Below are 25,558 nucleotides of genomic sequence, written 5' to 3' on the forward strand. Positions count from 1 at the left end.
AAAAATACACAAACCCGTCGGGAGATCGAGACCATCCTGGCTAACACGGTGAAACCCCGTCTCTACTAAAAAATACAAAAAACTAGCCGGGCGAGGTGGCGGGCGCCTGTAGTCCCAGCTACTGGGGAGGCTGAGGCAGGAGAATGGCGGGAACCCGGGAGGCGGAGCTTGCAGTGAGCTAAGATCCGGCCACTGCACTCCAGCCTGGGCGGCAGAGCGAGACTCCGTCTCAAAAAAAAAAAAAAAAAAAAAAAAATACACAAACTGAACATCATTAGCATTTCAATGTATTTTTCATTCAAAATTCCACCCTATGATAACTCATTATTGATGTTAAGACATAAATATTGGCCTATATTTTATTTGAAAAGTTAGTTGTACAATGGGTCTGAAAATTCCACTTAAAACTACCTCATTTTTGTATGTCAAAGACAAAATTAAAAGGCCGGCTACTCTGGGTACACCACCTTTGGGGTAGCCCTGCTCCCCAAGGAGCAGTAAAATAAAAATGAAAAAGCCTATTGACAGGAAAAGATCAACCAAAAAGACAGCAGCTTAATTTACTGTGGTGGGTAAATTAAAACTGCAAGTGACGGACAGAGTTTAATAGAAGCAGCAATTTTCACACATCTGTAAATATGTAAATATTTATGTAAATATTAGTAATAAATTCATAGTAAGATTATGTAAGTATTGTTGCAATAAATTCTATGTAAATATTACTTAGTAATAAATTCATAGTAAAAATTTCTATGCTTAATACAATACAGATACTCCTTTAAAAGCATTCTGAATTTGGAACAGTCTTCTAGAATCATACCTTCTCCCAGTCAACAGTTACTATCATTACAATCACCTTCTTTGAGGGAAACGGTTTGACATGAGAAAGGGGTCAACCCCAGGAGGGGAGAGGATCGCTTATGAAGTACGCAGTTGAATGTTGCAGGGTTTGCTGCGTGCGTTAGCCTGGGCTGCTATAACAAAACCTCATAGGCGGGCGGCTTGAACAGCAGAGATTTCTTTCTCACAGTTCTGGAAGCTGGGGGTCTAAGACGGAGACCCTGGCAGATCTGGTGTCTGGTGAGGGCCCACTTTCTGGCGCCTAGATGGTGATTTCTCACTGTGTCCTCAGATGGTGGAAGGCGTATACAAGCTCACTAAGGTGCCTTTCACAAGGACACTAATCACATTCATGAGGGCCCTGCCCCAGTGACCTCATCACTCCCCAAAGGCCCTGCCCCCCAACACGAGCACTTTGGGGGTTAGGATTTCAGCGTAGGAATTTTGGGATGGACACATTCAGACCACAGCACCGCAAATGAGTAAAGTAACAACAATATTAATAACACTGCTAACAAAAACCATGCTACAGCCTTTAGAAAGAACTTACTCCTGGGGTTTTGTTAATAATATTTTTTTTAAGTTGGATTCCAAATGACGGACCCCATGGTCACTGGCAAGATAATGAGAAAAGGCCAGGCGCAGTGGCTCACGTCTGTAATCCCAGCACTTTGGGAGGCTGAGGCAGGCATATCACCTGAGGTCGAGACCAGCCTGGCCAACATGGTGAAGCCCTATCTCTGCTAAAAACACAAAAATTAGGTGGATATGGGCATGGTGGCGGGTTGCCTGTAATCCCAGCTACTTGGGAGGCTGAGGCAAGAGAATCATTTGAACCCAGGAGGCGGAGGTTGCTGTGAGCCATGATTATGCCATTGCATTCCAGCCTGGGTGACAAGAGTGAAACTCTGTCTTAAAAAAAAAAAAGAAAAAAAGAAAAAAGATAATGAGAAAAGATGTGGAAGGAGGCCCTGGAGTGTTCTCATTCAACAGGGACACCCAGGCCTGCGGCTCAGCCTTTGGAGATGGCAAGTCCCAGGAATCAGAAGAAACAGATGCTTCCTGAGTCGAGTGAGGGGATTTCATCTCCCAACAGCAAAAAGGAGCTCAGAATTGGAAAGACAATACAGACTACAAGAAACCCTGGCCCAGAGCCCCCGGGCTGGGCACAGGTGGGCTCCAGGGGAACAACTGCAGGTTCAGGGAGGACGGCTCAGCCTAACCTGGGTGGGGCTGACTTCTCCGCACGACATCTTCACCTGGCCCTCTGTGCACAACCAGAGCTCCCCGCTCCACCGGTGCCCAGAGCACAGCGACTATGCTGCAAGCGGGGTGACCTGGCTGATGTCACCGCGGCTCACATGGAAGACAAAGGAGCAACAAAGCTGCCAGAACTCTAGTTTCTCAGCCTTGGCAGAGAAAGCCCAGGACAACCAGAGTGCTCACAAGTTCCCGAGGTATAGGAGAATAAGTGTGCTGCTGCTTCTTACTCAGATAACTTTATGTCATGACCAGTGAAGTCACCTTTATCAAATTTTCGCCAACTACATAGACTTCTTAAAAAACCATTTGAGAAGATACCTCAAAGTGAAATCCATTTACCTGAAAGCACACAGCACAGATTTGATAAGGTTGTAAAGAAGTAAAGAAGGATTGCAGAACCAGAAGTGCTTCCACTGAGAGACTCTGGTTAAACCCGAGCCGCCGATGCTGCCCGAGGGCCGCTGCCCAGTTTGACCCGCAGCTGTGCTGGCCTCTGCTGTCGCCACGTCTTCCCTGTGGCACGGACACTGCTGAAACTGGTGCTCCCTTCAGAGGAGTTCTGCTGACAGCTGAAAAGACAGTCCGGCAGGCCACGCAGGACACCAGTGTCTACTTCTCAAAAAGCCCCTCCCTTAAGAACCAAGAGAAAAGGCCCATGTCCCGTCCATCTTATAAAACGAAAGGAAATCTGTTTGTTTCACGCACAGAGCAGCACTTATTTGTCCCCCTAGAGAGACAGCGCCACAACTTTCCCAGGGGCAGTGGGGAGGGGCTGTAAGTACTCAAGAGAACCCGCATTTTAGGCGACTCCTCTCCAAAAACCTTAAAACCGGTAAGTCCCTGCGTTACTAATTCCATGAAAAAAAAAACTAATCTGTTTCAAGAAATTCCTCCCTTAAGGACTCACATTTGCTTTTCTTCAGAATTATGGTAAATAACTCAATGTTTTTCTTGGCTTGCTTTTTCTTCTAAAGCTGCTAAGACACGGGCAGAGTCCCTAGGTCTTGGTGCTTTGCTAAAATCAGGGGCTTTGTAGGCTGGGTGCGGTGGCTCAAAACCGTAATCCTGGCACCTTGGGAGGCTGAGGCGGGCGGACCACCTGAGGTCAGGAGTTCGAGACCAGCCTGACCAACATGATGAAACCCCGTCTCTACTAAAAATACAAAATTAGCTGGATGTGGTACCGTGCGCCTGTAATCCCAGCTACTCAGGAGGCTGAGGTGGGAGAAACACTTAAACCCAGGAGGCAGAGGTTGCAGTGAGCCAAGATAGTGCCACTGCATTCCAGCCTGGGCAACAAGAGTGAAACTCCATCTCAAAAATAAATAAACAAAAATAAACAAAAATAAAATAAAAAAAATAAAAATAAAATATCAGGGGCTTTGTGCTCCTGTCAGTCACAGCCACTTTCTACAATGGTGCTTCACCAGGGCCACATGAAGGCATAGACATTTATCAAACTCAGCATCCGTCTAGATGCCTAGGAAACCCTACCTCTAATAAGTTGGTAAACAAAGCACAGTTATTTGGCCCTTTTTTTGTTGGGTTTAGGGATAAATACATACATAAAATCAAAAGAATCCAGCGACCTTTACTTTCTAAACTTTTTTTAAAAATTTTATGTTTAGAGACAGAGTCTCGCTCTGTCACCCAGACTGGAGTGCTGTGGTGTGATCATGGCTCACTGCAGCCTCAAACTCCCAGGCTCAGTCTCCTGCGCAGCTGGGAGCTACCGGCATTCACCACCGTACCCAGATAATTTTATTTGTCGACACAGGATCTTGCTATGCTGCCCAGGCTGGTCTTGAACTCCTGGCCTCAAGCGATCCTCCTGCCTGGTCTCCCAAAGTATCCAGCAACCTTTAAAAGGTACTTGCTTCTCCTTCTATAACAAGAGGTTACAGTTTATATTTTCAAGTTCTAAGATGAAACAAAGTTTCAAACTGCAAATATTTATGAGCTTTGAGGAAACTGGCTTTCTCCAGAGTCCCATTTTCATTTAAATTATTTTTAAAAATAGATGAATCTATAACCATAGTACGAATTTCACTGGGTATTAAGGGCATCCAGGGGAGAGTCTCCTCCTACCTATCCTTCCCCAGAGGGGACAGAAGCTCCCAGTCAGTGGAGCTTGCATAGGGGACATCACTGAGTGATGCCAGCACAGTGCTCCTTGCAGGAAGCCACAGTATCTACTATACCTCCAGAGGGAGAGGATGGGGACAAAGTGACAGTCAGAGCTCTCAGGTGGGAAAGAAACAAACATGCTGGATGGTGAGCAGACCAATCTGTGAAGGAAATGAAGATGGAAATGGAGGCAATCGCCCCATGTGAGCGGTCAGAGTGCAGCTGGAGGAGCAGGAAACAGCATGTTCGCTGGGAGACCTGGGAATGTCGGCCACGCCTAAGTCTGCCCATCTGCAAAGACCCCTTGTCCAGAAGGTGTGGACAAGAGATTGTGATGTTAATTCCACTTAACTGGGCCACAGGGTGCCTGATGCAACACTGCTCCTGGGCATATCTGTGAGGCTGCTCAAGATGGTGTTAGGATTAGGACAGTGGGTTCAGGAAGAGGGACTGCTCTCCCCAAGTGGCTGGGCACCTTCCAATCCCTCAAGGCCCTGAATAGAACAGACGGCAGAGGGAGGAGGAATTCACCCCTCATTTCCTGCCTCACCGCTGAAGCTGGGACATCTCATCCTCTCTTGCCCGGGGACTGGATGCCCACTGTCGGCTGCCCTGGTTCTCAGGCCTCCGGACCTGAGCTGAGTTTGAGTCCCGCCTCGGGCTTCCCTGGTCTCTGGCTTGCCTCACGGATCGTAGGACTTCTCAGCCTCCAGAATCGCTTGAGTGAAATTCCCCATTGTAAATCTCCTTTTATACATCTATGGATCCTGTTGGCTGTGCTTCTTTGGAGAATCTTGACTGAGATCAGGGAGATCGGTGGCCGAGGAGCTGAACTGAGTAAGACTCACCCTGGACCCAGGGTGTGCAATGAGTATGTGCTCAAAATGGCAGCACTTTCAGTTTTCATCTGGTATGCTTCCTGAACCCTGCAAGTCAACATTTAACAATTCCTATAACCTGAATTAAAGACAATTAACGACGTCGGAATAAAGCCCTTCTCAAGCTTCTCCAAGCTCACAAATAAAATCAGACACAAACCAAGACTCTGAGGACATTTCTTTTGCATCCATCAAGTCTTTACTCGGAAGGCCTTCTCAGTGCGGCCTTACTGGACCATACTATTTAAAGCCGCAACCCCCACCCAAAAATTCCTTTTTTCTTTTTCCTGCTTGATTTGTTTTTTCGTGGCATAGAATCTCAGACCTGAAAGGAGCTCTAAAAGGCTGGGCCAGTCACCCTCCAGATGTGAACTCCTTGTATATAACAGCCTTTCACAGAAGTTTATCAGCTTGTCCAACACACATCCTAGAAACGGTTCCCTGACCTGCCCCGCACTTCTCCCAAGCACCCTTCCTGTGCTCCCGACAGCACCGGGTGTGCACCGCTCCCCTCCACAGCACTCAAACGACTACCAAGCATCCTTGCTAGGCACGGCCTGGGACACATTCTCTGTTTCACTTCTAGTGCCTACAATACAGTAGGCGCTTTGCACTCAGCGTGGCTGACAAGGACATCACTGTATCCAGGTCTAATCTCGCCCCTTCCACCCAATCCAGTCCCCTGTCAAAGCCACCAAGCGCCCGTCACTGTGGCAGGCTCCAAGGTCACAACAGAGAACCAGACAGGCACGGCCATGCCCGCGTGAGGCTTCCACGCTCACTGGAGAAGCAGCAATACATAAAGCAAGTGGACAGGGACATCGGCGAGGTGCCTGCAGCCGGCACTGTGACTATGCTCTCAAGGAGGAAGCCAGTCAGCGGACAAACAGTCGAGGGGGCTGCTTAAGTGAGGGCTGTTGGGGAAGGCGGCTCAGGAGGAGGCCTTTACACTGACCTTAAGGAGGGGTTGGCTGGGCAGCAGGGGCAGGAGCAGCTTTCCTGGAAGAAGGAATCTCATGCGCGAAGGGCCTGAGCTTCGCATTTTTCAAACACTAAAGAAAACATGAGGGAGGCTGGCGCATGTGGGAGAGATGACTCAACGCAGGTTGGAGCACAGGGCTGTATTGGGGGCCGGGCTCCACGCTGCAGGCAGCCATATGCCTCTGCCAACCACCCCAGGGCCGAGCACTAAACAACCAGGGACCACCCCGATAGCACAGAGCCTGGGAAAATTATTCAAACCAGCCAATCCTACACCGCGGTCGCCGCCTTGCCCATTTCTTTTCAGAAACCACAGTCCAGGCTCTTGCCCTCAGGTCCCCCTCTCTGCCTCCTGACTGAGCCTGGTGCTCCCCCAAGCCTGGTGCTCCCCGTGTGCTGTGCCTGTTTCTACAAATCTGTGAGCACAAGCTCCTTCGTCACGACAGTCCCGTCTGTGTCTCAGCACACCTGATGACGTCCAATCCCAGAGACATTTCCCGTCACTCCTCTGCTCTTCTTCATCTACACAAACAGTGAATTTTTCATTCATCTGAAAATAAGGCAGATAGTTTTTGAGTTCATTTAACAGCCTTGCTGAGACTTTCCATGGGAAGCAACGGTTGACAGCCCCTGGCAAAGCTGGGCCTGCGTGGAACTGACCCAGCAACTCTGCGTCTAAGTACACATCCCGGAGGGACCCTGGCCGCCGCGCACAGAGGTGTGGACACGGACACACAGTGCAGCACTGCTGGTCGCAGGGAAAATGGTAAACTACCTGAATATGCATTCTCAGGGAACAGATCAGCAATTACGGTAAGTGATGTGATGATGAAAAGAAGGAAACTAGATCTTCATGCACCCACATGGACAGCTCCATTTTTTCTTTTTTTTTTTTTTTTTTGAGAGATAGTCGTGATCTTGTCGCCCAGGCTGGAGTGCAGTGGTACAGTCTCGGCTCACTGCAACCTCCACCTCCCTAGTTCAAGCGATTCTCCTGCCTCAGCCTCCCGGGTAGCTGGGATTACAGGTGACTGCCACTAGGCCCAGCTAATTTTTGTATTTTTTAGTAGAGATGGGTTTCACCATGCTGGCCAGGCTGCTCTTGAACTCCTGATCTCCGGTGATCCACCCATCTCAGCCTCCCAAAGTGCTGGGATTACAGGTGTGAGCCACCGCTCCCAGCCTAGCAAATCCATTTTTTTAATGATATATTCAAAATAATGCAATTTCTATAAATTCTTAAAAACAAGTAAAATAGATATTGATTATGGACTCAAAACATGTACAGAACACGCATCAAATAAATATCCACCTCACGCCAGGGTTTCCTCGGTGGGAAGGACAGTAGTAGCAGTGACAGTAAGAATGATATTGAAGCTAACATTCACTGAACACCTACTCTATCCACGCACAAGTTTAGCACACATTAACTCATACGATTCTTAGAGCGGCCAGGAGATAGCCATGATTACCATCTCCATTTCACAGATGAGAAAATTCAGGCTAGAGAAATGATCAAGAATGTACAATACACTCCAGTGACTTCCTGCCGCCTCCTCTGCCCCCACCGAGTCAGTCTAGGTCTCTGCCGCTCTTAGCTGATGCCCCTGCTCTTATTCTCGCCCATCTCCACCTCCTACCCCCGGAGGAGGTCTACACTCCCCACTTAGCACACAGTGGCCCTTTTAAAGACACAGTTGGGTCAGTTCACTTCTCTACTTAAACCTTTCAATGGTTTCTCATCATACTCCACTTTATTTATTTATTTATGTTTGAGATGGATTCTCGCCCTACTGTCCAGGCTACAGAGCAATGGCGTGACCTCAGTTCACTGAAACCTCCACCTCCCAGGCCCAAGTGATTCTCCTGCCTCAGCCTCCTGGTACCTGAAATTACAGGCACGTGCCAACACGCCCAGCTAATTTTTTGTATTTTTAGTGGAGACGGGGTTTCACCACATTGGCCAGGCTGGTCTCGAACTCCTGACTTCAGGTGATCTGCCCGCTTCAGCCTCCCAAAGTGCTGGGATTACAGGCATGAGCCACCACACAAGGCCCATACTCCGCTTTAAATGAGAATCCTTAAACAGCCTACAAGACTATATATCCTCCCCCACCTCCGCCACCCCATGTCCACCTGCTCTCTCACCCTCACTCACCCTGTTCTGCCCACACCAGCCTCTCGACTGTCTCTGCGGAGACATTATATATTTCTTCACTTACTCATTATTGGTCCCTAACCTGCCCATTACGCAGACAACAAGGACTCTGTCTGTTTTGGCCACTGCTGTTATTCCCAATGCTGAAAACAGCACCTGGCGCTCAGATGTTTGTGGAACAAATGAATGAAAGCAGCTGATCCAAGGTCACTGAGCCAGAGGAGGGTGAAGTCAGGATCCCAGTCCGAGCAGTTTGGTTCCAGTATTAGGACTGGGGAGGAGAATGGAATATAGAAGAACTATCTAAAGTAAGTTATGACAAACGTTGTCACCTATTAATTGTGAATAAGGAATTCTTTGTAAATTATCATCTCCTCCTTCCTTCCCTCCTTTTTTCTCCTTTACCTCCCTCCCTTCTTTTAGTTTTATTTTTAAGTCTCCATAAGTACACTACACATGAATTATTAGTTCTAAATGTACTAGAACACCTGCTTTCATAGTTAGGAAACTAAACAAAAAAAGAAGAAAAAGTACTAGAACACTGTAAGATTGCTCTTACTGTTTCAGATGGGACTTGAGTTCACTATAACATATTAAAAATAATTCACTGAACACGAATGACTCTCTACACAGCTATCTAACAGGCATGTCAGGGTTTTGTAGGTTCTGGGGGGAGTTATCATGAAGAACATCAATTATTTACATAATAATGTAATTCTGCCATTAAAAAACTGACCATTTGACATAGAACGAAGTTTCTTTGCCACATCAGTACTGACCTCTGGGGCTGGGGAACTCTGTTTTGGAGCGCCTCACGCACTGCAGGACGGTCAGCAGCACCTCCACCCATCAGATGCCAGCAGCGCCCATCAGTGTCACAACCAAACACGTCTGCAGACCCTGCCAAATGTCCCCCTGGGGAGCACGGTCTCCCCAACTGAGAACCACTGATTAGAGGCTAGACAAACTACAACTTGTAATAAAGAAAACACAACTTATAATAAAGAACAAGAGGTTGTGCGGTGGCTCATGCCTGTAATCCCAGCACTTTGGGAGGCCAAGGCACACGAATTGCCTGAGGTCAGGAGTTCGAGACCAGCCTGGGCAACGTGGTGAAACCCCGACTCTTATAAACACACAAAAAATATTTGGACATGGTGGCATACCCCTGTAGTCCCAGCTCCTCAAGTGGCTGAGGTGTGAGAATTGCCTGAACCCAGGAGGTGGAGGTTGCAGTCAGCCGAGATTGCGCCACTACACTCTAGCGTGGGTGACAGAGTTAAGACTCTTATCTCGGGGAAAAAAAAAAAAAAAAAAAAAAAAGCAAAGGACAAACAAACAAGGGAACTGGCCTCTCCCATAGGTTTTGCTGGCTGTCTCCACTTGTTCTCTCTGACCAGCCTCACAACCCTTTCGTGGTCCCCTGTGACTGGAAGGCTGTAAGGCAGGCCACGAGCCTGTGACATGGGCAGAATCCTAAAGATGGCCTGGGGTATTCATCAATCGGAAATCTAGGTGAAAGGCCTTGGCAGAGGTAATTAAGGCTACCAACCAGCTGAGCTTAAAACAGGGCGATTATTCTGGATTACTCTGCGAGCCTGACGGAGTCACCAGTCCTTACAAGCAGACGCGGAAGGTGGAAAAGGCTGGCAGGTTCGTTGTGAGCTGCTCGCTGCCGGTTCTGAGATGCAGGGGCTGCAAGCAAGACTGGAGGGAGGTCAGAAAGGAAACCGGACCTCAGTCCTACAGCCGCAAGGACCTGAACTCCTGCCACAACCTGAATGACCTTGGATGCTGATGCATTCCCAGAGCCTCAAAAAGGAACACAGTCCGGCTGGAACCTTCCTGTCAGTCTCATGTCACTCAGGGCAACCAACTGAGCCATGCTGTGCCCAGACCTCTGACCCAAGCAACCAGGAGCTAACAAATGTTTTAAGTCCCTAAGCCTGTGGTAACTTGTTACAGCGGCAACAGAAAACCAAAACAGAAGCGTATGTGACTCATTACTGAGAGGTGAGTTTGTAAGTGAGAAACACAATAACCAAAAGCAGTCCCCGTAAGAAATTCCCTAGTCTGCCTAAAAGACAAAAATGGGCAAAGGATCTGTACAGCCAAATCTCCAAAGAAGATATGCAAATGCCCCATAAGCACATGAAAAGATGCTATGCCTCATTCACCATCAAGGAAAGGCAAACCCAAAACAGGATGGCTGGAATCCAAAGGACAGATCGACACGAGCGCTGTTAGACCCCAAAGACGCTACTGCTGGGAACAGAAATGGTGTGGCCAATTCAGAAAACACTTGGGTAGCTCATCAACATGTTCAACATAGAGTAACCATTTGACCCAGCAATTCCACTCCTAGGGATATACCCAAGAGAAAACATGTTCACAAAAAACCCGCACATGGATGTTTACAGCAACATCATTCATAACACACAAAAGATGGAAAGAACCGAGATGCCACTGACCGTGGCACGGAAAAACAAAACGGGGCGGAGCGAAAGGGAATGCTATTCGGCCGCTTAGAGGGATGACGATGCCACGCTACAGCACGGATGAACTTTGAAGAAACGATGCTAAGAATTCTATCACAGAAGACAACAAACCATATGATTCCATTTACATAAAATGTTCCGAAAAGGCAAATCAATGGCGTGGAGAGAAATCCACCGCGTCGACAGTGGGCTGCTGGCCGCCTGGGGCTGGGGCAGGAGACCAGAGGAAAATGTGCAGTGGCTACAGGGTTTCTTTCTGGGGGGATGAAAATATTGTAAAATTGACTGTGGTGATGGTTGCACAGCTCTGTAAATAGACTGAAGCCCATTGAATTGTAGGCTTTAAATGAGTGCATGGTATGATACGTGAGTTATAGCTCAATAAAGTTTTTTTTTTTTTTTTTTAAGCTGAGGCCAGGCATGGTGGCTCATGCCTGTAATCCCAGCACTTTGGGAGGCTGAGGTGAGAGGATCGCTTGAAACTAGCCCAGGAGATGTGCAAAACCCTATTGCTACAAAAAAATCAAAAATAAAATTTAAAAAGTTAAAAAGTTGAAAAAGAAAGTCCCTGGCGCTGTAAAACACAGAGCATGGAAGCAACACACAGTGTGGCAGCTGCTTGTTGTCCAGACCTGCCCCACCGGCCAGTCACCAGCTCCTGGCTCACTGACCACCCCGGCCTCTGCTCTGTAATCTTCCAAAGAGGAAACTCCAACCATGTCTTTTAAAACTTTTTACTTTAGAGACAGGATCTCACTCTGTCACCCAGGCTGGAATGCAGTGGTGCAATCATAGCTCCCTGCAGCCTCAAGCTCCTGGACTCAAGCCATCCTCTTGCCTCGGCCTCCCATGTAGCTGGGATTACAGGCATGCACCGCCATGTCCAGCTAATTTTTTTTTTTTTTTTAATTTTTAGTAGCGATGGGATCTCACTATGTTGCTCAGGCTGGTCTTGAACTGCTGGCTTCAAGAAACCTCCTGCCTTGGACTCCCAAAGTGCCGGGGTTACAGGCGTGAGCCACCACACCCAGCCTGCATCCATGTTTTCATCAACACAGACAAAACTCCACAGGAATCACTCCCATTTTACAAAAATGTTGTCTAGGTGAAAGATGCCAATCAATTATTCTCTGGTTAATGTTCTGCTTATTCTCGGCTTAAGAATTTTTGTGATGACGCTTAGATTACAGATGTTCCGCAAGACAGGCTGAGAGACAGAATCATTCCAGTCACTCCCGCTGTACCCTGAGGGCGGCTCCCCGCCTCTAACAGTGGGGACACGATGCCTCCGTGGCAAGGGACTGTCTTGCTGCTGACCCGAGCAGAAAGACCACGAGAATGAATTCACCAACCAGGGTTCCCTTCCCTCGTAAATAAGAGTGTGAGAAAATGGATGTCAGTGTCCAGCTGACCCCAGAGAAATCATGGCCAGGTGTTGGCACTTACAGAGAAGAATGAATACAGAACTGCTTTAATCATCTACTCAGGAAACTCCCCAATTGTATCAATGGCTCTATATAAGGAAACGAGGCTTGCAACTCCAAACTCACTCACTGGGTAGCCCCCAGCAAAACAATTCCCCTCAAACAGTGTGCCCTATGGACAAAGGAAACTCCTGCAGTTATTCTATTTTCTCAGCTCCCTGCCCCTCGTTTTCCTCCACCTTAGTAAGACAGTGATGAACAACGCTAGGTAAGCTCTTTCCCTTCCTGTGGCAAGTCTAGCAGCAAAGGGCTAGTTGCCAGGAAACACGAGGTTACACTATATTCCTGCTCAGTGGAATCCTGACCTTCATGTTACTAAAACATGAACAATACTTTGTTTACAAGATCAATATTAAAATTTGGTTTTCAAGTTCCCTAAGACCTTTTTCCTGTATTTATTACAAGAATTTATGCATCCAACAAATACTCAAATGCCTACTATGTGCTGCCATGGTGCCAGGCCCTAGGGACACGGGGGAATTGGACCAGGCCCTCGCACGCCCGCCCAGGCTGACATTCCACGATGTGATGACTAGAACTATGTAAAATGTGACATACACATCAACAAGGGTGACTCAGATTAACACCAACATTTCCTAACAAACCAAACTAAAAAATGTTAGAATGTGCTTAGCCTCCCCATTCTCTTTTTTTACCTAAACCTACAAATTCTGAACCTTCTATGGACAATTGGAATGGTTGTTTTGTGTCTCAGGTTTCACTGGGGCAATTTCTTCAGAATTCAGAGGTCTACCTACTGGAACTAGCATCTGTAGAGACTGTCCAGTAACCAGGAGTGGTAGTTCTGAGTTACATGGGCCTGAGACCTGGCACACTCTTACCTCCCCTATCTAAGACATATCTTACGGAAGTCCCCTTCTCAAACCCTGATAAAGATTGAAGGGCCAACCGCGGTGGCTCTCGCCTGTAATCCCAGCACTTTGGGAGGCCAAGGTGGGAGGACTGCTTGAGCCCAAGAGTGTGAGACCTGCCTCAATCCATCAATAAAAAGAAAAAGGACTGCAAGCCCAGGGTGGGAGGACTGCTTGAGCCCAGGAGTTTGAGACCAGGCTGGGCAACACAGTGAGTCCTCGTTCTACAGAAATATTAGCCAGGCATGGTGGTGCGTGCCTGTGGTCCCAGATACACAGGAGGCTGGACTGAGAGGATCACCTGAGCCCAGAAAGTAAAGGCTGCGGTGAGTTATGATTGCCCCACTGCACTTCAGCCTGGACAACAGAGTGAGACTCTGTTTCAGAAAGAAAAGGAAGATTTAAAGACAATGACTTGCAAAGGAGTTGAACGAGATAAACACTCAACCCCCTCAGTCTGCTTAGCCTACTCCTAAAAGTGATAAAAAGGTGCTCCCTAGATTCACAATCAGTCTTCTGCCCATTCCCTGGCCTCCCATTACTGGAATTCAACGTGGTTTAAGAGATTAAAGACGCTGAGTCTTTCAGGGACGTTACAGTTACCAACCACTCTGATGGCCTTGAAGAAAGTAACTTTAATTCTCAGTAACTATTTGTACATTATTTGTAACTAAAAACGTGGGGTCCGAGGCATCATCTATGGCAGGCTTTGTTGGAGTGCCTTTTCCAGGCTTCCTGGTGTAGTCCAGAGCCGGCCCCACACCCTGTCTGCTTCATCCAGCGTACACACAAACCCGAGGCACCCCCGCTTTCCCCAGCTCCACAGAGACAAGAGGGAACTATTTATATAAAAAGGCTACTTATCTGACTGAAGACTGATAGCAGTAAGGGCAAAAGTGTGTTCTGACACTCCAACTTCTACTGCAGCCCCCATTCACAACTTTGATGGCATGCAGAAGAGTGCTTGGGGAAGGTAACAGGAACAGAGGGCATAAGGAAGAAAAAATTAGAATCTTCAAGAATTAGACAATCATGCTTCGGTCTTTCAAGCGTGCTAATAATAACCCTCTGCAGATTTAGAAAAATAAAACTGTTCTGGAAGAGGCCAGTCGTTGCTTAAAAGAATTAGAATAATTTGTTCAATAAGCACTTAGAAAGTGTCTGTTACAAGCTGGAATACAGGAAAAATAAAAATGCAATCCTCAACGTCAAAGGATCTTGCATTCTAGTTGACTAGGCAAATTTAAAAAAAAAATTAAAAATTAAAACATGTTGTAGACATAATAAAGCACAAACTACCTATTAATATCTATAAAACCCAATGCAAATGAGTAATCTTCATAAAGAACATGCAGTAAAATTACATAGAGAAAGAAGCAAAGTCTTTTCTAAGACTCTTTTTCCTATAAAAATAATGTGCATTCTAGAAAAGAGATAAGGGTAATACAAATAAATCCCCTTTAATTAGAGAGAAATGCTCATGTTAGTGTCATAACCATATGCCACCACCATCATCTTTTTGTGTTCACATTCAAAACATGGTTCCTAAAAGATAGTTCACTCCTTTTCCAGTTCAACAGATCACATCCATGTCTGCCTGTCTCAAAAATGGTATTTTCAACATCAGCGCTTTCACATTTCTAGGATCTGACCGCTTCCCAGCATCTCCGCTCCTAACACGCTGGTCCCAGATCACTCTGACAGCCTCTCACTGCCCCCACGTCCCCCTGGTCTCCCTCAGTGAGGGTGGCCAGAGCGACCCTGTGAATGTTCAAGTCCGATCCTGCCACTCCTCTGCAGAAATCCTCAGGGACAAAGATCCACACACAGAGTTAAGGCCCGCGTCTTCCCAGTGACCTGCAAGACCCACGGGGTCTGCACCAGCCTCTGCCCGTCCGGGGTCTCCTCCCTCACTGCATGGCCATCACACTGGCTCCTCTGGGTCTGCAGAGGCCTTTGCACTTGGGGTGCTCTCCCCACCACCTCTGCAGGCGGCTCCCTGCCACCCGACATGGACACGTTCTCGCCCTGCTTTCTCCTGCCCCCAGCACTTGTTGCCTTCTAACACTTCCTAAGACGTGCCTGTTTACCCTGTGGATCGTCTGTTTCCCACACTAGAATGTAAGCTCTACATAGCAAGGATTTGTTTCCAATGATGTATCCCAGGCACATGACATAGAGAAGGTGCTCGAAAATATCAGTTGATTCAACGACTTACTAAAAACTGTGCAGTGCCCACCACACATCACAGTTCAATCAATCAGGCCCCACAGGTGGCGATTAGGTCGTTCCAGGATTTTAACAATGCAAACCAAACCGCAATAAAAATCCCTGGTGCTCGAAGTATGGCTGAGGACCGGTGGCAGCACGGCCACCACTTAGGAGCTTCCAGACCTCCCAGGCTTGCCCAATAGAATCCATATTTGAACAGGATGCCCAGGTGACGACAGGCACAGGAAGTCCAGGAACCACTTTCTGATGAAGGACAAGTGAGGAGGCCCCTCTGCCTCAGGCCCCATAAGGGTGAGGTCTGTACCTGTGGGTGCACAGATGCCTGGCTTGCCTCCTCCTAGATCTCACCCTGGGTAGTACCCGCGACCCCATGACCATCTCTAAGCATCAGATTGCCACCAGAAGAGAGGTTACGACAATTTACATCCTAAATCCAGGCACCCAACAGGAAACAAGTAGCACACTCAAGTTAGGAACTAATCACAAAGGTGTGGGGGAAGCCCGAGAAACAAGACAGAAGGAATCCTGGGGGGTGGCGGGGAGAATACTGAACCTCACTCTCTTCCCTCCCTCCCTCTGAGCTCTTGCCAGGACTTCCCACCGGCCAACCAGAAGCCAGAAAGCACAACACTCGCTGCTCCAATCTATACAGGTCAGCCTGAGAGCAGAGGGCGGGCAGAAGCGGGAGAGAGGGCGCAAAGGGGCGGACAGAAGTATCCCAGCATGTGCGGCCCAGTGGCATATGAAGACACTTTCCTCTTTTCCCGAAAGGGGTGTGTTTTCATTTGACGTCATATGAGGACTCCATGAGGAAGGTGTAAACTAGGGAAGGACGTGCTGGAGAAAAGGGAGCTATCTCAGAGAGGAGGAGAAGCGCGTTTGTGCCAGTATACAGCTACTGTGGTCATTTCTGGCTGAGAAGGTATTGAGCTGATGGGAGGCTGGGGGCCACTATAATTTTGTAAACAGGAAAGCAGCCTTACAAAAAATGCCTGAGAAAGCATGTGCTGGCGCTTGCGTCCAGGACACTGAAGGAAGGACTTAGGGCAGAGAAGCCAGGGAAACGGCTGTGGTGGGACCGCAGTCACAAAGCAATTGCGGCAGCTGAAAAGAACAAGTCTTTAGAGTACGTTCATTCCAACGTTCATCCCAGCATTCCCACCACCCAGGGGACAATCAGCACATACAAAGACGTTCCACACCATGTATTATTAGGGCACTGCTAATTACAACACTGAGATGCCATTCCTCACCTCTTAGAGCGGCTAAAATCCAAAACAGACAATGCCACATGGTAGCCAGGAAGTGGAGCAACAGGAACTCTCATTCCCTGCTCTGGGAATGCAAACTCCAGAAGACAGGTGGGCAGTTTCTCACAAAACTAAACACACTCGGGCGGCGGGCGGTGGCTCACACCTGTAATCCTAGCACTTTGGGAGGCCCAGGTGGATGGATCACCTGAGATCAGGAGTTTGAAACCAGCCAGGCCAACATGCTAAAACCTCGTCTCCACTAAAAATACAAAAAATTAGCTAGGCTTAGTGGTGGATGCCTGTAATCCCAGCTACTTGGGAGCCTGAGACAGGAGAATCACTTGAACCCGGGAGGCGGAGGTTGCAGTGAGCCAAGGTCGCACCATTGTACTCCAGCCTGGGTGACAGAGAGACTCCGTCACAAAAAACGAAAAACAAAACAGAAAACATACTTGTACCATACGATCCAGCAATTAACTGCACTTCGAATGAGTTGAAAACTTATGTCTACACAAAAGCCTGCACACAGGTGTTTACCACAGCTTTATTCATAATTGCCAAAACTTAGAAGTCACCAAAATGTCAGCAGGTAAATGGATAAACAAAGTGTGGTACATCCACACAAAGGTACACAACTCCATAATGAAAAGAAAGAAACTCGCATGCCATGGAAAGACACAGAAAACTTAAATATGTACTGCTAAGTGAAAGAAGCCAATGTGAAGGCTACACATTCCCGATTCCAACTATAGAACATTCTGGAAAAGGAAAAACGATGGAGACAGTGAACGCTCAGTGGCTGCCAGGGGTTGAGGGGAGACAGGGATGGAGGGACGAACAGGTAGAACAAGGGGGATTTTTAGGGCAGTGAAATTATTTTGAATGATACCATAACGGCAGAGATATTTGTGAAAACCCATAGAACGATACGACACAATGAGTGAACCCTAACGCCAGCTATGGACTTCAGTTAATCATATGTTCATATTCACTCACAACTTTCGCAACCTTTCCACACTAATGCAAGATGTTACTCACAGGGGAAAGCCGGTGTGGGGGAGGCAGGGAGTGTGGGAAATCTGTATTTTCTGCTCCGTTTTTCGGTAAACTTTAAGTGATAAAGTATATTCATTTTAAAAAAGTGAAAGAAGCCAGACACAAAAGGTCACATATTATAGGATTCCATTTATATGAAATATTCAGAATAGGTACATTCATGGAGACAGAAAACAGATGAGTGGCTGCCGGGGCTGGGAGGAGGAGGGAATGGGGAGTCACTGCTAACGCATCCAGATCTCCTTTGGGGGCGATGAGAACGTTTTGGAACTTGATAGAGGTGGTAGGTGAATAACACAGTGAATGTACTAAATGCTACTGAATGTACGCTTCGAGGTAATTGTATGCTATGTGAATTTTACCTCGATTATTTATTTATTTATTTATTTATTTATTTATTTATTTATTTATTTATTTTTGAGACGGAGTCTGGCTCTGTCGCCCAGGCTGGAGTGCAGTGGCCGGATCTCAGCTCACTGCAAGCTCCACCTTCCGGGTTCACGTCATTCTCCTGCCTCAGCCTCCCAAGTAGCTGGGACTACAGGCGCCCGCCACCTTGCCCGGCTAGTTTTTTGTATTTTTTTTTTTTAGTGGAGACGGGGTTTCACCGTGTTAGCCAGGATGGTCTCGATCTCCTGACCTCGTGATCCGCCCATCTTGGCCTCCCAAAGTGCTGGGATTACAGGCTTGAGCCACCGCGCCCGGCCTACCTCGATTATTTAAAAAAACAGAGCGAAAACAAAGAGACTGTATTAATGAAACTTCAGCTGGTCAGGTGAAGTCTGTGATGTTGCGTGGGAATTCAAACACTGTGGGCCGGACTGAAGGCACCTAAACTGAGGGAATAACCACCAAACCGACCGGGAGGGAACCACAGGGGCTTCTGCATAACCAGGCGGAGGACAGTGGGGCTGGGTGGCCCGTCCACGGTGCAGAGGACAAAACAGGACTCCTGATTGCAGTGACACCAGGACGTGACTTAGAATAGGGCAGATGGCAGGACCAATGTCAGAACCACTCAGAAAAAGGAGGTATAATGAAGGAAACTATCACCTAATTATAAAAACATACCAAAGAAAATAAACATCCACGTGAGGTATCGCTAATTAACTATAAAAACATTGGGCAAATTTTTTTTAGAAAACTCAAATCAAGATTGAAGTCTTTTAACCTACTTCGAAAACACCTACATTTGAAACATTCTGCCTACCCCCAATACTTCATTTCAATGTTTTGGTTTTTTTAAATTAATGAAAGACTAGAAAAGGGCATCTTACTTTACCAGAAGAGTTCTATTTTGCTCCAGATAACAGGAAAGAACTCAGGCAAGTTGGTGGCTCTTTTTCTAAAGTTACCAAGAATTAAGACACAAGACACGTTTCCTATTAAAAAAGAAAACGCTGAAGATGCTGTGGTCTCCTCGGCTGATATTTACACATTCTAAAAATATTCAAGATTACAAAAACTTTAAAGCAAGATTCAAACCAGAAATTAAAACACCTACAATTCAAAATAAAAACCTCCTGAAAACTGCAGAGGAATACAGGGAGAAAAGGCTTTAAATAATCACTACTGGACAGCTAAATTATATTCCTAAGGATTTGTACTAGAAAATCACTATCAGCAATGCAGTTTCTAAACTAATGTTTGCTGTAGAAAGTATATTTAGTTTTTTAGAGACAGGGTCTCACTCTGTCGCCCAGGCTGGAGTGCAGCAGCACCATCATAGCTTACTGTAATCTTGAACTGCTGCGCTCAAGCGATCCTCCTGCCTCGGCCTTCCAAACTGCTGGGATTACAGGCATGAGCCTCCGCATCCAGCCGGGATTGTTATATGGTACCAGGGACACAGCTGGGGAAGACCGAAGTGTTGTCCACCAAGCCTGCTGCGGGTGGCTGCTCCCAGGTCTCCTAACTCCTATTACCTTAGAGCACTACATTAAACACCAGGAAAAGGAAAACAAACAGCTATTCCAGCTCTGGGGACTTCAGGTTAGCAGGTGGCCAAAGAAATACACTTCCCTCTACTCCAACGGAGTCTTCTTTAGTGGACATGCCCACATGAAAATGGCATGCTTGGCCAGGCACGGTGGCTCATGCCTGTAATCCCAGCATGTAATCCTAGCATTTTGGGAGGCCAAGCTGGGTGGGTTGCTTGAGCTCAGGAGTTTGAGACCAGCCTAGGCAACATGGCAAAATCTACAAAAATCTTAATTTTTCTCTACAAAATTTTTTTAAAAGTGAGCCAGGTGTGGTGGTGTCTGCCTGTGGTCCCAGCTACTTGGGAGGCTGAGGTGACAGGATGGCTTGGGCCCAGGAGGTGGAGGCTGCAGTGAGCTAAGATCACGTCACTGCACTCCAGCTTGGGTGACAGAGCCAGACCCTGTCACACACAAAAAAGAAACTGATCTGCTCACTGTATGAAGTACAAAGGGCTCACCCCCGTGACAGCAGAGACCAGCTATTCGTACAAAAGGTCTTTTGCAGCCGTTGGCCCTGACAAACAGGTCCCTGCCCCAAGGAGTTTAAAATCAGGGACACAGGAGGAGGAGAAAGCCCAGAATTGGGAAATCCTCCACTTTTATTTCCCTCTGCGGGGAGAGAGAAGAAACACTGAGGCGTCTTTGAACATGGAGGTTTAGGTACATGTTTTTTGGGCAAATGCCTGAAGGAGTCCAGTGTCTGACTCCTGACTCTACAGCCACGGGGGGCGCTGACAGTGGGTAGGAACCAGACACATCCCCTGGCATCACTGTCCATTACCATTCAGTTCCTTCCCGTCTCCGATGTACTTATGAGATCTATGACGATGCTATCTGAGTTTTCAATTTATCTCATTACCTCTGCCATTTCCCTTTGCGTCTCATGTTAATGCTTTCTCATATCCTGGAGCTCTTGTTTTATATCATCTATATGCTCATTATTCTAATAAAACATACAGCACTCTTGGACAGGCTACTTCTCTTTCATAGTTTCTCTTCTTACCCTGTTTTTCATCTGACTTTGGCGTGCTATTTCTCCTCTCGCCCTCTTTTCTTTTGGGACACAGTGTTTTGGAGCTGCCATGTCGTCCCTTACCAGTGTCCCTGTGGTAGCCCTCCATCAGCCTGTTCTCAGACGTGCTCCAGGTCAGTTTTTCCTGATTCTATTTCTACCTGGTTTGTCTTCTCGGATCAGAGCTAGAGTTTGACAGATGGACGCTGCTTTCAGTCCCCGTCTGAGGAAAGGGAGATGATGAAAGCTGGGAACTTGTCTGGGGCTAGTGGATTTTCTCCTGCTAGCTAGTAAGTGTCCCGGCCTCCAGTGGACTCCTGCCTTGAGCTGTAGTCAACACAGAGCTCTGGCTGCCTCCACACTTCCTGCCTCTACCAAGGGCCCTTTCGAGTATTCTCCCCGAACTTTTCCCCAGCTTCTATCCCCGACTTGGGGTCTGTTTCTCCCTACATGGGAAGGTATCAAAATGGTTAAGGTTGCAACAGCTCTTTCTTGCCTCAATACTACTTTTAGGGGCTGGGGCTAAGAAATGCACTACACACCCTAGAATCTTCTTTTTGCCTCGGGTGCTGTGTTCATGCTCATACGAATCTCAATATTTCTTCCCCTGCTCCCAGTCTAGAATCCATTTGGAAATCAAAACAGGAGTCAGATGGATGGAGATGAAAATACTGGCCTTCTGACTAAAGAGTTTGGTTTTGGGTTTGCAGCCAAGTAGGCTCCTGACCACTGCCACAGTGGGACAAACGCAGGGGAGGTGACCCTACAACTCTGGCAGGAGAAAGGCATGCCCCCTTTGAGCAGGGCGGCTCCCAAGCTGGTGGGAATCTACAGGGCCTGAGCCCCGCCTGCTTACTGCCTTCCCCAAAACCCACCTGTCAAGCAAGTCACTCCTTCCCCGAGCAAAGGGGGACAAGGGATGGCAGGAGAAGCAAGAGAATCACGGTAGCTGACATCTCTGGACAAGGAAACATGAGGCTAGGAAAGTGAGAATCCCTCCGGTCAGAGTAAACCCCAACCTGACCTTACAGGCTTACTCGGAGGATCAAAGACATAATAGATAAGGTGCTTCAAAAACACAAGCTCCCTGCCAGGCGGGCTGTGGCGGTGTGCACCTATGTCCTAGCTACCCAGGAGGCTGAGGTCAGAAGATCACTCGAGCCCCGGAGGTCGAAGCTGCAGTGAGCTGTGATTGCACCACTGCACTCCGGCCCAGGTGACAGAGCAAGACCCCGTCTCAAAAAAAATCCAAAAACCAAAAGCTCCCAATGCACAGAGAAGGTATCAAGGTATCACTCTTTCCAGGCTGTCTTCTCATCTCCTCAGCTTCTTGCAGTACCTAGCACAGAAACACACACTTCATTGGCATTTGTTGACTCGGTGTCCCAAGATGATTACTTTTCATGAGACATCTGCTTTAACTAGTGCGTCCCGGCAGTCCTGGTATGTTTAAAAACAATCTCATTGTGTTACAGTCATACCAAATAAGTACTGATAAGAAGGTAAATGACTAGTTCTCTATTTCTCAATTCTGACCAGCTCATCTCCCAGGGAGTTTCACCTTCTGGGCTACATCACTCCACACTTTTAACAGAGTTTTCGATCCATATCTATCTAATCAAGTCATCAGAACCTTAGGGAAAACCAGTTCCTCTCCCCACCCTAACTAAAATTACAGATTTTCTTAAAAAAAAAAAAAAGTGGTCACAAAAATATAGTTATTAGTCACCTCATGTGCGCCAAGAATTGTAGATATAAGACTGAGTATGAGTAGAAAACACGGATTAAAAGTCCTGTTAGTATTATACAAGTAAACATCTGAACCAGCTATTCCCTCTTCACTGTAATGGAAACCAGAAGGCAGGTGAGACTAAGTAATGACTCCCTTCCTTATCACAAGGGTTTTGCTTGGAATACTGTGTATCTTGTCTACAAACATATGCAAAATTTTACCTTGAAAATGAATGCAATTTGCATCCCATGGAGTTGTCAGTGACTGCCAATATCTCACCTTGACTGAGCACGGAACTGTTTTGTTACAAATCCCTCCGCAGCCCGAATGCCTGATTTTGGCCCTGGGACATGGTTAGACCAGTGCGGGTGGATGTCTTCATCCATCTCATGGACAGTCGAATGGCCTCTTCCACTAGACAAGGGCTCCCCTGTCCTCCAAGTGACTTTCCCAGTGATGTTACAGCTCATGCCCTGTCTTCCCGTTGTGGTTCCTGTCCCCAGAGAAGCAAACTAGGAATCAGCTCCATGAGGCCAGGACTGTATCTCTTCCACTCACTACTGTACACACAGCACAAAGCCTAGCTCTGAACAACAGAGCAGGTTCTCCCGTGGCCCCAGCATCTCGCCTGGCCTTTCCCAGGTGAGACCAGGGAACCTCCACTGACTGCCCCAAACAGGCACTGGAGGACTGCGAGGAGTCCATGCCACGCACCATCACTGGAACCTCCACCATGGTGGCGAGAGAATTAACACAGATTCTTTGGTCTCAGTGCTCCTCAGGCTTAGTTTCTGCTCAGCTCAGGTTCAGTAGCTATTTGATTACTGGAGCCTGGCGCGCTAGTAATCAAATACCCACAAGGGCTGTTCTCTGCTGCTGTGGTCTCATATAACAGGCCATGTGACAAAGCTGGTGCTGTGGACTTCAGACTAGACAGTAAAATAGATGCTGACGTTCAGAGAGAGGTGCCGTCTGCTTGGCCTCTGCTTAAGAAAGCGGGGGTCAGGGAAGTTTTCCTCCTCTTGCCGTCCAGGGCGGCTGGATGTGCTGCCCTCCAGCACCTTTCCAGCTTCTTGCAAGAGCTCCCACACTCTGCTTCTCTGTCCTCTGGATGTCACACTTCCAAAGCAGACGTTCCAAATGCAACGGAATCAACCAGAAGCGTGGGCTTCTCTCACGGATATGCTAACACAGGATACAAGTCATGTTTTCCATTCTGCAAAACCTGGACACACCTGAGCATTTATCCTCCCCGAGAGAAAGCCTAACCCATTACGCGGTCAGCAACTAATATTCATACTCGGCTTTTAGGATTAAAAGGCAATCCGGTGGTCCTGAGCAGCTGCTCTGTCCAGCCCACTTGAAGCCTCCATTTCTTTAAGTACAGACAAACCATAATAGTTACAGCACGAAATGAGCCGGCCTGTCATTACGGGATGGCACTGCCCTTCATGTGATGCAAGTTAAGCCCTAGGTCCATTACACCACATCAGCTTCTTTGGTTTGAACATCACCCTATAATTACATCTCTAGATAAGCCCGAAGTTTAAATCTTCAGTTCCATTTAAAACCGATACGATCCATGAACCCACTCTCAACTGAGTAAGAACAGACAATAATTATAAGCTGTCAACAGAACACTATCTCATATCAAGCACAGCCAGATTCCAAACCTCATATGACAGATGACTGAAGGTCAAACCCTGCTCCCCCTAATTGATTTCGTTAAGATAATCAACAGGTAAGCTTTAAGCTGGGGGACAAGGCCATCACTCATGTGTTCTGAATCCCCAAAAATGGCCAGAGGAGTCTCTCTGGATTTATTTAGCTGATGGAAAAAGATGTTTTTGCTTTTTTTTTTTTTTTTTGGTATCACAAAAGGACCAACCCCATATGTCAAAGCATAAGGTAAACCTGTTAAATGCAATTTGCCAACAAGGCAATAAAAACCCAACTGTGATTCCAGATCCCAGAAGCAAATGTATGCTTCCGCCGTCACGCAAACCCGCTGCAGCATCAAGGCCACAGAGGTGCTTCTGAACTCCCGCAACAGAGACTCTTAAAGGCCAGAACAGCAGAGGAGGCTTCTTCAAAGTTCCATACGTCTTGGCAAAAAGTACATGTGATACAGCAAACAATCCTTTATATTAAAAAAAAAAAAAAAAAAAATTCCAAAATTTTTACATAATCTTTGATATTCTACAATGAACGCGGTTAATCTGCAGTCCATGGGCCACTAGTAGGCCCACTCTTGGGATTTAGGACGTCCAAACACCTCCCTGAAACTCTATGTAGACAAATGAATTTTGTAGGGAGAAGGCCCACAGCTTTCAGCCAGAGCGCTGTGACTGCAGTCCAAAGCAAGCCACATTATGACCACTCCTTCGGACTAGAAAGTTCCAGCTAGCTCCTGAGTCTTTCGCATCTCTACCTATTTGAATTTTCTGTCTTAGCTGACAGATAAATGTAGAGGCATTAAGATGGTTCTCATTTGTGTATTCTTCTCCACTTGCTGAAATCCTACGGAACCTTCAAAGGCCAGCTCAAATCACAATTCGACAAGGCTTTTGTAGATACCTCAGCCAGAATTAATCTTCCCTGCTGTCCTCCTGCAACACCTCTCTACTTCTCCAGCGGCATTTAACGTGGTATCCATTCACGCCGTATGTGAAAGTTACTTGTGCCACCGTCTCCCCAGCTTGAGAGTGCGAGTGGAGAGTAGGGGCTGGGCAAGATGCACTGACTACTGCTTCTGCACCAGCGCCTAGCACAACGCCTTGGAGATTTTGTTGAACTTGATCTTTTTGTTTCAGTGGCAACAAGAGACCACCCATTCTAATCATCCACTTCTTCAAAAAGTTTCTAAAATCAGCCAAACAGTCACGCACCACGTAATGATGTTCTGCTAAATGATAAACTGCATATACGATGGTGGTCCCATAAAATTATAACACCAGATTTTTACGGCACGTTTTCTATGTTGAGATACATAAATGCTTGCCATTGTGCTACAATGGCCCACAGTTCAGTAACATGCTGTACAGGTTTGTGGTCTGGGAGCAACAGGCCTAGGTGTAAGGTCAGCTATATTATCTAGGTTTGTGTGGCTCCACTTTAGGATGTTTTGCGTAAGAACCTCACCTAACGATGCATTTCTCAGACGGGATCTCAGTCTTTACATTGCGATGTG

At 47.1% G+C, this 25,558-nt stretch overlaps 1 protein-coding gene across 2 annotated transcripts in view; it reads right to left on the reverse strand.

Annotated features, from left to right (window-relative positions):
• The window catches only part of GNA12 (G protein subunit alpha 12), a 114,796-nt gene that overhangs the window by 79,917 nt on the left and 9,321 nt on the right, over window positions 1–25,558 (reverse strand). Inside the window, exon 1 of one of the 2 annotated variants that reach the window (XM_074034311.1) lies at window positions 2,443–2,793. The exons of the other annotated variant lie outside the window; for it this stretch is intronic. The gene's annotated coding sequence lies outside the window, so the exon portion shown is untranslated. Of the gene's footprint in view, window positions 1–2,442; window positions 2,794–25,558 lie in introns of those variants that run through there. 2 annotated transcript variants of the gene reach the window in all.

The sequence above is a fragment of the Macaca fascicularis genome, chromosome 3, assembly GCF_037993035.2.
Source record: "Macaca fascicularis isolate 582-1 chromosome 3, T2T-MFA8v1.1".
In the NCBI taxonomy this organism is placed as follows: domain Eukaryota; kingdom Metazoa; phylum Chordata; class Mammalia; order Primates; family Cercopithecidae; genus Macaca; species Macaca fascicularis.